The sequence below is a fragment of the Notamacropus eugenii genome, chromosome 5 (genome assembly GCF_028372415.1).
Source record: "Notamacropus eugenii isolate mMacEug1 chromosome 5, mMacEug1.pri_v2, whole genome shotgun sequence".
Lineage (NCBI taxonomy): Eukaryota > Metazoa > Chordata > Mammalia > Diprotodontia > Macropodidae > Notamacropus > Notamacropus eugenii.
In genome coordinates this window covers 106,292,668-106,304,810 of record NC_092876.1, presented here as the reverse complement: position 1 = coordinate 106,304,810, position 12,143 = coordinate 106,292,668, and the positions used below count along the sequence as shown (strand labels likewise).

The window sequence follows — 12,143 nt, the reverse complement described above, 5'->3', positions numbered from 1 at the left end:
CTCAGCAGAGAAACCACAGCATATTATAAACAATGATGGATCAATAGTCAGAATTACATTGGAATTTCAGCTCAAATGAAAATTTTAGTCCACACGTTAAGTTGTATGATCTTAGCCAAATCACTTAACCTTTCCAGGTCTCAATTTGAGGAAAGTATCTGTTCAACCCATGTTTGTGAACTATAAAAAATTAGGGATTATCATCATTGCATTTGGTATCACAACATTTGGCATTTAACTGTGTTCACTTCTCAAGTTTATCAGTCTTATTTCTTCAACTGGATCATCAATTCTTTGAGGAAGTAATTCTTTTGTAATCTCCCCCAATATACCTAGTACAAAGCTGAGTATGGATTCGTAGTAGGTACTCAACAAAAACTTCCAATTTGAATTAAGGATTTCACAATTAAACTTCACTTCTTACTAGCACGCTTGTACCTGTCTCAGACAATCAATCCAGTATAACTGGTTATCCAAAGCTATTACACACTACTTTACCAAGTCACAGAAAGACTTGTGAAGAGTTAATAAATATTGATGGCAGTGTAAGTTTCTGAGTCTCCCAAGGTTTCAGAGTGAAGTCCAATCTTATAAGTCATTTTCGACTTATGAGTCAAGCAGGGACTATGCACATGGTACTCCATCAAAAACCAGAATGTCCAATAACTATTCCTCCTTATCAAGATGGACAAGGGAGTCAAGAATCTTGTCTACAGGTTGGAAGAGAGCTGGAATTATACCCTCAAAGGCCCTTGAGCTATGAAAACCAAAGCACCAACACTGAAAGGTGAAATTAAATGTGTTATCATGGAAAATCAGCCAAGTCCAAGGATGGATGTTCAATAATTATGATTCTGCATCTGAATTGTGGGGACTTGCAAAAGGGTTCAAATGGAATTAAGATTTGCCTGCATAATGTACTAAGGTAGGCAGACTTGGCTCATTTCAGATGGGTGTGGAGTTTGGTCCCTGGTTGAATGTAAACCCCTCGTGGGCAGTGACTTGTTTTTGTCTTTGTATCCTCATAGCATCTTGCATGGTACCTGGCAAATAGTAGGTATTTGGTAAATGAGCATTTCTTCTAGGCCCCAGAAATGGTCATGCAGTCTGAATGACAAACTTTCAAATATTCTGGAAGGTCAGGCATTTACAATTTTTGGCCTTTATCCCTCCAGAATGGTTAAGACTGTGGACTTTGTGGAATTGTATAATTTCTGTAGCCCTTCCATTCCACTCTGTGCTTAAATCTTTTAAATGTCAGATTTAAAGATGTATAAGCAACTGAGGCTCAAATTTCACCCTACTATAATCTGTTCAAATAGTTTACCTTTTTACTTCTATACACTGGTTCAAAACACAAGTGCTTCCTAAATCTTACAGCTCCGTATAAAGGTAAGCTATTAATATTATTATCTGACGTTATTGGTCATAATCCTTAGAGGCACCAGGAGCTCCTTTGCAGAATCCATACTTCAAACAGAAGCATTTTTACAATTTTAAAGATAAGATGCACATCACTAGTGTTGCCTATTTCATCATTTCAGAGGTTTCAAACAACTGGCACGTTATCCGGGAACCATACTGCTCTTCAGTCTTAAGCTACCCATAACATCTTCCTTAGATCTGTAGTCTAATTTCCAGTAAAAAGAGCACTAGGGATAGAGATTTTCCTATCTCGTTCTATATTTGAGTATGTGGCAAATAATGAATTTCAACTCTTCAAGATTTTGCCACTCTTTTTGTGTGTTGCTCAGTAGTTCACAAGAATGTTGATCTTGTGTATAATATACTGCCATTTAAATAACTGATTAATAATCTTAATCCATGTTTTCCAGTTGATTAAAAAATTTCCAATATTTAGTCAAACTTTCTAGTTCCTGAACTAAAATTGGTGGTTAGTTTGAATATCTTCTTTTCAAAAGATATACTTTTAAAATTTAGGGAAACAAAAGATTTTATCAGTTCAATCTCATTGGTCTGAATTTTTTCTTATCTCTTGTCAAGTTTCAAAGAATGAAGTTGGTAGGACCGTTAGTGATCACCTAGTCCAGAACCATCATTTCACAGAACTGAGATTTAATGAGGTTATATGACTCTCCCCAAGGTCTCACAGCTGACAAATGTCAGAACACAAATCTCTTATTCTGGTATTTCTTTGACTTAAAATAAAGTCAATGACAATACAGCTGATTTCAAAGAGCTTGGGGTCTTTTCACTTTTGGTGTTATTTTCAAACACCTTTACATACTTTTTCTCTTTGTCTTTTAATACATCCTTCATCCAAGTCACATTCTGATGTCTCAGGGTTTATAAACCCTGGGTTCTAAAAGTCTATGACAGTAAAACAAAAGGTCATGTATCCAATGATGGATTGTACATCTGTCACATAAGGACTAATTTCTAAGTTTCAAAAAGCTTATTACAAATAGGTTGGCCACATTAGTTTTTTTCAATGAGCATTAGTAAAATTGTCAAAATTCTTAGTAGCCCTGAAACCATGATCAGTGAAAATATTTTGACCAAATTAATGGGTACCAAATCACTCATTTTACATTTTTTTTCTTCTTTAGAAATGCCTTAGGCCACTACTCAATAAGATTCAGTGGTTCCTTATTTCCTCCAGCATCAAATATCCCTTCACAACCTGGCCCCTTCCTCCTTTTCCAATCTTCTTACACATTCCCTCATACATATCTTACACTTGACTCTTTCTCACATACTCCAAAATCTCTCTACAGGCCCACTTACTATACCTTCAACACAATATGCCATCTCCCAACTCCGTTATTCTATCAGTTTATACTCCCTATGTTTGGAATGCTCTTCCTTCTTATCTTCTCTGGCTTCTTTCAAATTTCAGTCCTATCTGGGGGACAAAATTATCTTGGAATCCTTTCTTTGCCTATCTTCTCTGATGACTCCCATATTCTTGGTCAGTTGAAAAGGAACTAGGAATTAGGAGAAAAGCAATCTAACTAAACTAATTCATTAATATTAAGTATAAAGGGACTATCCTCAACCTCCAAGGAATACCTGCATTTTTTAAAAGATGCTTATTAATTCAAATGCATTTCTAGTTTGGTAGAAAGAAATGACTCCAAAAAGAATAGAAACCTTAAGGGCACAGTGTAAAGTATTTTGATGCGAGAAGGGGTCCTCTCAATTAGGGAAGCTGGATTGCTACACATGTTCTCTCACAGCTCCAAATTAATCTACAAATCTGCCCTATCCCTATTAAAAATCATCCCTGGTCTGTAGAATCTAATTTACTTCTATTTTGCAATTTAACTATAAAACAAGTTACATGATTTTTTGCAGTTTTTAATATGGAAAAATAACTCCATACAAAATCTTTTTTTTTGGTCCTCAAAATACTTGCTTATATGGTTTTTCCACGAGTGAAATGGCCACGCAACAGATTTCCAAGAAACTTAAGAATTTTCTTGTTGGAGAAGAAAAGACTCAAAAGACTTCTAAACTTCATGGGATAAACTTGTTTTACTATTTGAACTTGAAACTTTTACCACTGTTGTATTTCTACTTTTCCTAATGTTTCAAAGTATGCAATGTTCACCAAATGTTTGCACAGGTAAAAATAACAGAAATTTACAATGACAAAAGTATTTGGTCTATATTATCTGATTTCAGAATCAGCCTGTCTCAAAATCTTCACTGTATATTTCTGCCTACCTGATGGGACTCTGAGGTTGAACATAACCCAGATTTTTGACCTTTAAAACCCTGTAATAACGATGACCACATTCGTCCTGTCATCCATTACACTGCAAAATAGTTCAAGTTGACCTGAACTACTTAGATTTTAGCTACTTTAAAAAAATTTTGGGATTTGAAGCAAGTAATGTCACCTCCAAACAAGATCATCTGGAGAATCTAACCACCTACATGCCCTCCTTTACCTAGAATCTGTACTGGTTCTTAGGTACTAAGAGTTTATTTTTTTTAATTTTTTTTTTTTTTTTTTTTTTTTTTTTTTACCAAGCATATTTTCTGCTTTGCACAATGTTTGGGTCAGTTAAATGGTGTAGTGGATAGAACTGGGCTAGGAGTCAGGAAGATCTGAGATCAGATCCTATATCTCAGACTTACCAGCTATTTGATCCTGAGCAAATCACTTTTACCTCCATTTGCCTTATCCACGGGAGAAGGAAATGGCAAACCACTCCAGTATCTTTGTCAAGAAAAATCAAGGACAGCATGGTCCAAAGGATGATGAAGAGTCAGCCACAACTGAATATTTATAATCAGGATCACTGAATAGTATTATTTCTGTTATACTTTACAAGGAATCTTGAATTTTCTTGACATGAAAGGGATGGGACCTATTTTGTGGTTAAAAAAAAAAAGCCTGTAAGATATTTTATTCTATTCAGCCAATGTTTTTCTATAATCAACAAATAAGTGCAATGGGTCTAACGTTCTCTCCATCTTTTGGGCACTTGTGGTAAGAAGAGTCCATTACTGAAAACTTTGCAAAAGTCTGTGTATTTCCTACTAATACGCTCAAGAGGATGCTTGTAATTGGTGCCTAGATAACCCTCAAAGATTTTGTAAGTTGGTAGTTTTTTCTTGGGTAAGGGTTAAGATATATATAATTTTTCTAGTACTGGTTCCCTTGCTACTCAATTATCTTACTACTTTTCTGTTTGTTGTAACTTCTGATCTTAGCTCTGAAGCTGCTGGTTTAACTATGCAGTCAAATGATTTGGGGTTAACTCTTGTCATTTCTTGTCAATTTAATTCTTTGTCTGATGTCTGTTGTCTGATGCTTGCCATGTCCAGAGTCCGCCAAACTTTTAAAGTTTATGATATACAATGCCTACCTGATTGTAGAATCTACTGTACATTCTATATAATCTACACATCTCTCCTAAATCACTTTCTCATAACTTTCCTTCCTTTTGGACCATATTGTTTACCAATATTTTTAAAAAATTAACCTAGATCATCCTTATTAAAATAGGTCTACTTATGAAAAAAATTTAAATACTGGGGGCATGTCTAGGAACTAGACCTCTGAAAAGCAACCATGGGGGAATAACTATTTATAAATGAATTACAATTTTTACATTTTAAGGAACAAATATAATTTTATTTTAAACTGATGTAACCACAGCCCATATTATCTTTACTACCAATTAATAAAATATAAACTTTACAAGTACATGTGAATTACATACTTGTATTTATAGTAAGGCTCAAGCTTAACGGTTTCTGCTTTCACTTGTGACGCAGTCTTCACATAGCTGTGATCAGTCTTACAAGTTTGAGCATATTTTATTGCTCAAAACCGTTGAGCAGCTCCCTCTTATCTCTGAGGCAAAATGCAAACTTCTTAGAGTGAAATTTAAATTTTTTTTTTCTGGTCTGGTTCCAATCTATCTTCCCAGATTTATTTTATATTACTTTATTTCAAGTACTCAGGTTTTCATCAAACTGGACTATTTTCTATACTCAGCATTCTACCTCTTACTACATGTCTGGGATATACTCTTTCCTCTTCTGCTTTCCACAATTCTAATTTTTGTCAAGGCTCAGTTCTTTTGCTACCTACTTGATTTTGCCATATTAATGTTCCCTTTCTCTCAACTTACCTTGTAATAACTTTGACTGTGCAAGGTTACATCCCCTCAATAGACTGCAAATTCAATCTATTTTCTCATATGCAAAAGGGGCATACTTAACACTTTCTACTTCACTGAATTGTGCTAGGTGAAATTTAAAATATCTTATTAGACAGTAACTGTTTATGCAGTAAATAGGTTTCCTTTACCATGTCCCACTTTTTTTTTTTACTCTTCTACATATATGCTTCTTTCTCATTCAGAGTAAAATCTCTCCTTATTCTAAAACTAGGGGGCATCTTGTTCTGCTCTAGTTCCTGGTTTTCTATTAAATTACCTAGATATTTTTGATTTTACTCTGAAGTTGAATAAAACTGTATTCATTGTATTTCTTCATACCTTAGACAAGGTTACCAGTTTTATCTCCTTTCCCAGGTACAAAATGGCCAATGAAAAGGCACCAAGACAGGAGATGAAATGTTATGTATGAAGAATAGAGACCAGTTTGTCTGGACTGGAGAGTGTGGGGAACAAGCACAAAGAACCACCTATGTGTTAGGCATTGTCCTAAGTGCTTTAAAAATATCTCATTTAATCTTTACAACAACCTTCTGAGAGAGGTACTATTATTAAACTTTTTATGCTTAAGGAAACTGGCAAAGGTTAAATGACTTGTCTACAGTTCCAAAGCTAATGGCTCAGACTAGGGTTGAACTCTGCTTCCTGATTCTAGGCCCAACTAACTATCTGCCTCAAAGGAGAGTATAAATATCCAATGAAAACTGGAAAGATGGGTTGGGACCAAGTTGTAAAAGGATTTAAAAGCTGAAAAAGTTCATACTTTATCATAAATAACAGGAAGTCAATGGGATTGCTTTCTTAGAGAAGTCATATGGTTAGATCTGTGCTTAACGAAATTGCTTTGGCAGCAGTATGAAGGATAGAATGGAATGGGAGAGAACTGAGGAGATTAATTAGGAAACTATTGGTGAGAGGTGATCAGGGCCCCTTAACTAAGGTGGCAGCTGTATGAGTGGTTGTATCTGTGTATTTTTTCTTCTTTTGAATTTTATGCTCTTCGAGTACAGAGACCAACTATTCATCTTTGGATTGTTTCTTGTAAAATTAATTTAGATCATGTTTAACTGAATTAAAGCTTAGAGCACTCTTACTATCCTTTCATTAAATATTTATAACTTTCCCTTTAACAATGAGATTTCCTCAAGTTTTCATTTATACATTACTTTAATAGAGACTAAGAATCAAAAAATAAAAAGGACTACCTTTCCTTATTCTCTATACTTTCATTACCAGGTTTTGGGGGTGTGTGAGGGTAACAAACTTTGCTTAAAGTTCTCCAATTAGGTACTTGAAGGGTATCTCCATGATAGATTAAGTTGAAGACAAAAATCTTAGTGACTTGCACTTGGCTGGGGGAAAATAGTTTAGATAAGATTAGTTCCTTCTCAAGCAACTTGTTCTTCAAATAATAATCACTTAATAAACGTCTGTGGAATGGAGACTGGACTTATTTCGGCTCCAGGAATCAGAAAGCAACGGATAGAAGCTAAAGAGAAACATATTTGTGGAGTGAAAGAACTTCCTATAACTTGTCAAAAGTGGAATGGGTCGCCTCATGAAGTATTAACACCCTCTAAGGTCTTTAAGAAGAGTTTGGATAATGAATGGCTGGTTAGTGATGTTGTAGATCAGTTCCCACATATGGACTAAAGTAGATTACTTCTGAGGTACTTTTGAACATGAAGATTTTTTATCACCAGAGTACATAATAACCATTTTTTACCCAAGATAGCACATGAAGCTCAGAGGCCAAAAGGCTAATTCTATCCCTGAATTTTCTACTCTGTCACCCTTCCTTCCCCCACTTTCTTTTTTTCCCTCCAAAGAAAATCACAACTATTAGTTTCAGAGAGATTCAAATAAAACTAAAAAAGTCTAATCCTGTTTTTAACAGTTTATTTACTCACTTCCTATGGTGGCTAACATCTTTAGTCTTACCTCTATAAAGATAACCCATCCATTCCTCAGATGCTCAGGGCCCCCTCCCCTCCCTCCCCCCCAGCCATTTGGTCATTTTTCAACAAATCTGAATTGTTTTAGAATCTATATTAAATGGCTGACCAGTTTTCTATGACTGCCTGAACTTACTTATTTTTTAATGGTTTTTAAAAAAAGTTAGCTTAGCTAATCTTACTCTAAAGAGAAAGAATTTTACCACATTCAGTTTTAATGTATTAAAATCTTTATTTAAAGCATCTCTACTAAAAGAATAGATTTGATTAATGGAGGAAAAATGGTAATATTTGTCTGAAGATCACAATTCACATCTCTGAACAAACAGAATCAACTGTACCCCTACAGCAGTATCAAATTCATATGTACAGTCCAGGGCCTCATTGACCTAGGTTTTTTAAAGGAAGGTTAAGATAAAACTTTCTTGTCCACTCTTTCTGATATTCTTATTCAAAAATAATTACAGTAGGATAAGTCAGATATCAGTAAATTCTGTCCAAAACCTATCATTATGAAATGCTTTAAATTTTCATCAATTATGATTAAATGGATGTAGGTCTGAGTCTATTACTATAAAAATGCAAAACAATTATTCCAGTTATATGTACAAACACACACTCTCACACATCCAGGTTTATCTACATTGAAAATATTTAAAGTAAAAAATAATGTATTATTTCCAATACTCCCTACATTTAAAATGCTGTTTCCTATAAGCTTATTTCATATACTCTGTAAATTCATGAATGCTGAAGTTTATTTGATAAGCCTGTTTATGCAAGAACAAACAAATTATCCTAGGGAGAACCTATGACTCTGGTATCAGCTTTTTATATTTTAATAATAACACTAGACAATTTAACTATTCAGAAGGCTGTCAGCTAAATAAAATTGGATGCTCCCTCCAACATAATCCAAGCACTCACCTCCACATAGGTAACACTTGTCTAAGTTTCCTCAGTTTGCAACAGAGGGTTCACCTAATGTGCTAGGATCTTTCCTTGCTTTCTCCTAACACCAAAAGGATACCAGTGGTGTGCTTGGGCTCTGTACTTCTTACATTTCACCTTGGCCATAAAAACATCTAATTTTATTTTATTTTTTTTTTAGCATACATCTTCCTGATGACATCCTTTACACTTAGGTTCTTCAAATTCCCTATTCATCATATTACTGACTGGTTAGATAATATGAATATTTCAACAATTGCATAAATATGTTGTCTCTAGCATGTTAACATAACATACACTTCATCCAATCTTGCTGCTTTCCCCCACCTTTGGCACTGGTAACAGCTAGTGAAACATTTGGTGGAGAAAGGATAAAATCCTGGACTTGAAGTCAGACACCCAAGTTTAAATCTAGCCTCAGATGCTTACTAGCTCTACCTTGGGCAAATTACTTAACCTAAGTTTTCTCACTGTAAAACAAGGATAACAGCACCTACCTTGCAGGATTGTTATGAAGATCAAGTGAAATATTTATAAAAGTACTAGCACAATACCTGGTACATAGTAGATACTATATAAAAATGTTTATTACTTATTTGCACCCATCTTACAAACAAGTAGTTCTATTGTCCTTGATAAGAATATAGAATGTCCTATAAAATTTTTTGGAGATCTCTATATTCCTTCTGTTCATTGTCCTCTTTCCATGTTTAATGCTGTAATGTCACCAGGATAACTGCTTGGTTGCATCTCTCACCCAGGTTTCTTTTAAATTAATTTAAATCTCCATTCCTTTCTGCTTTATGAGCTCATAATTTTCCATTATCCTTCTATGATTTCTTAGAACAAGCCTTAAGTTCTAAAATGGTGTTCTTCTGGACTGCCAACTTTCGTTAGGCAAATACATTAGATGTTTTCTGATGAAGTTGCTTTTTAGGCTCTATTGTTCTCTGATATGGCAGTCGATTCACATTAGCTAAACCTTTTTAACTATATTGGTTATACCACTGGTCTTTCAAAGTTATCTTCACAATATTGCTGTCCTTGTATAAATTGTTTTGGTTCTGCTCATTTCTTTTTGTCATTAATTCATACAAATTTTCCCAGATTTTTCTTACCAATAAATTGTTCAAATATAACACAATTGAGTTGTTTCAACTGAACTATCTTTTCAATAATTTTAATTATTCTAGTTTTGTAATGATTTTGATCTTTGCTCTAAGCCAGTGGTAGGACTGTATAGACAGGAATCACTACAACATCAGTTATGAGTCATTTTTTTCTGGTAAAATAAAATCAATTTCATTTCTTTGTGATGTTATTTGAGTGCTTGCCAAGTCCAAAAAATTAACCAATTATTTATTCAAAGATGTATAGGCATGAGTAATCTGTGCAGTCTACAACATTTGCTCTCTTTTTAAATCATTAACATACCTTATCAATATACTTCTTGTCATCCTCCTCTATTCTCACTTTTGCTCACCAGTACTGACCTACATGTATTTAATTTAGAGTTCTTCACATAATTTCTCTAATTTATCCTTTGCAAGAATATTGGTACACATGCTGCAATTATTTTTATGGCAGACTTTTAAACAAATACTTATCATGAGCACTACAGTGCCAGACAACTCTGTTCTATGAACCTGTGGATGTATAAAACTAGTGTTACAAATTTCTTCATTTCCCTCGAGAACCTGCATTCTTCCATTTAGCATCAACTTCCTTCTTCTGGTTTAATTTATAGTAGGACTATCAAGATTGATAAGAGTGAACTTCTGTCAGTGGAATATTCATCTACTGGTCACTGAACTAGGATATCACCTTAAGAATACCAGGAGCCAAGATAGATGATCTCAAAAATGTGTGAGTTTTAGCATCTTCTGGGCCCTGTTCTGACAATAGCATTGTTAGGACAGGAATAGTGGGGGATTGAGTGACATTTTGCGTTTTTCTTTATTTCCTAGGTTGCCACAGATGGTCAAGTGATATGTCTTTCTCTGCTTAGTTTGCAATAGAGTATAAGTGCGCTCCAAAAAATACTAGATACAAAGTATGCTATACTGACTGTATTATAAATACACGCTATATAGTTAACTAATATCCAATTCATTTCATAAGTGTTTCTTCTGGGATATGAAAACTTCTTCCTTACAATAAAACTGATTTTATTCCTTGAAAATCTTATAAAGTAAAATATTACCACCAATGTTTAGAAAGGTTCACATACTGAAAACATTTGAGACAATACTAACAAAATTCAGTTAAAAATTCTTCTGACAAAGTACTCTCTAGATTTAATAATTTCAATTAAAGAGCAAAATGTTAGTAAAAAAGAAATCTTACCAATTGTGACTTAGGTCATGCAAAGTTAACTTTTTTTTTGTAATTTCAAATAATCAAAGGACTTTAGAGAGGAAAGAAAGTTTACTTAAGAGACTGATCCCTTAGTAAAATTGTAGTTTTAACACCCTAATTTTAGAAATGAATAACTGACATGTCCTTGCTTATTTTATCTCTAGTTCAAATGAATGTTAGATTGCTAATCAATTGCCTACTGAATAAAGGCAGTGTGGTATAGTATGAAGAATACTGGATATGGAATTAGAGAACCTATGTTTAAATTTGAGCTCTGCTGCTCACTGTCTATGGTGTTAATATACCTATACCTTAGGCATTCTTGCCCCTGATACTTAATAGCTAAATGACCAGTTACTTATTTCTCTTGAGCATCTCTAAAAGAAGAGGTATTGGTGATAGTGATGGCTATGACCAGGTAACATACACAGTAATATCAAATTATAAGGACAATTTTTCCATATATAACACAGAACATCAGGAAGATATAATCTTATCTTGGAAGCCAGAATTACTTCCAATTTCCAATTCAATTGTTATATATTTATTTACTGACTTATACCCTGTTGATAAACTTCTCACATTTTAAGAAGATACTGACAAACTGGAACACAACCAGGAGTAAGAGGAAGCAGAAAAAGGCACTAGATTTAGAGTCAGAGAACCTCACTCTGAAGCTATGCTCAGACTCTGGCCAAGTCATTTCACCTCTCTTGGCTCCAGTTTCCCCATTAAAATTCAAAACCAAAACAGCTAAAGGAACTAGCAATGCAAGGAGGAAAAAAAATGTGCAGGGAGAAACGATAAGGAAGATGTATTATAATAGTAATAGGTAACTTTGATATAGCACTTACTCTTTGCCAGGCACTGTGCTAAGCACTTTACAATGTTCTTAATTGATCCTCACAACAACTTTGGGAGGTAGGTGCTATTATTACCCGAATTTTACCGATGAGGAAATTGAGGCAAAGAGAGGTTAAGTGACTTGCTTAGCATCATACAGCCAGTAAACATCTCAAGATAGATTTGAACTCAGGTCTTCAACAACTCTAAACCTGACACTCTATCCACTGCAGCACTTAACTACCTTCAAGAGGTGTTTTCTGGAAAATGAGTTAGTTTTATACAGTGTAAATATAAGTAACAACATCTAAGAATGAAATTACAAGAAAGCACACTTTATTTTTGGTCACTATAAGAACTAAAGATTAAAAATGTC

The 12,143-nt window shown here is 34.2% G+C and overlaps 1 long non-coding RNA gene across 4 annotated transcripts in view; it reads right to left on the bottom strand.

Moving 5' to 3' along the window:
* LOC140504999 (uncharacterized) overlaps positions 1 to 12,143 on the bottom strand; it is a 45,659-nt gene that overhangs the window by 3,453 nt on the left and 30,063 nt on the right. The gene's annotated exons all lie outside the window — the stretch shown is intronic.